This window comes from Molossus molossus, unplaced genomic scaffold, assembly GCF_014108415.1.
Source record: "Molossus molossus isolate mMolMol1 unplaced genomic scaffold, mMolMol1.p scaffold_m16_p_7, whole genome shotgun sequence".
Lineage (NCBI taxonomy): Eukaryota > Metazoa > Chordata > Mammalia > Chiroptera > Molossidae > Molossus > Molossus molossus.
In genome coordinates, this window is record NW_023425401.1 from 87,491,076 (window position 1) to 87,492,124 (window position 1,049).

The following is a 1,049-nucleotide window of genomic DNA, read 5'->3' on the forward strand; positions in this document are numbered from 1 at the left end:
TTGAAATGGAGTCTCATTTCAGTCCTTTATCAGCAATGCGGTGGGCACATTTCATTGATTTTGTCTATGAGCTGTAGATAATAATAATAACTATTATTACTATAATAACCATACAAGGTCACTGTGGGAATTAAGAGCATAGGTGCTATGCACTGAATTTGTCCTCCTAAAATAGTCTTTAGGGAGTTAAGGTTAAGTGAGGTCATAGGGTAGGCCCTAATCAATCACTGAAAAGCTTGCTCTTTCTTCCATGTAAGGCAATAACAAGGAAGCAGCCATCTGTAAGCCAGGAAGAGAGCTCTCACCAGAAACTGATCCTGCTGGAACTTGATCTTGTGCTTCTAGTCTCCTTAACTGAGAAAACTAATTTCTGTGGCTTAAGTCACCCAGTCTGTAGCATCTTGCTACAGCAGTCTGAGTTTAATAATACAATAGCGTGTCAAGGGTCCATGTTATACTGTTTATTTTTTAACCCGAGGGCATTCTCAGTGCCTCTTATAAAGTAGGTGCTCAATAAATCTTTACTGAATGAATAAGTAAATAATACAGAAGTTAGTCATTATATATGGATTTCAATTCTTGTTTTAGTAGAGCTGACTTCAGAAGCTTTCTCTGGGTTCTTTATTGGATTGTATATGTTGGGAAGCATGTAAATTCAGTGCAATCCCAGTTTCCCCCGCCCCTCTATTCTTTTCCTTTAGTTCCATCTGTCTGTGTAGGTGCTTAGAGGATGCAGTTTGGGATCTAGACTGCCTGAGTCCAAATTCTGGCTCTACTGCTTATGGTCTTGGACGAGATGGTTACATTTCCTATGTGCTAGTAATAGCATATGTAAAATGGAGATCATAATAGTGCCAACCTCATCAGATTACTGTGAGAATCAAACAAACTGATACATGTCATGGTGCAGAAGATTAAAAAACATTCTTCCTTGACTCCTTATTCCTCTTTAGCTCCTCTTTCAGGCCAGTCTTTTTGTCCACTTCATAGCTAAATTTTCAAACAAATCATTTATACCATGGTCATCATTTTCTCAGGTTGTGTTCTTC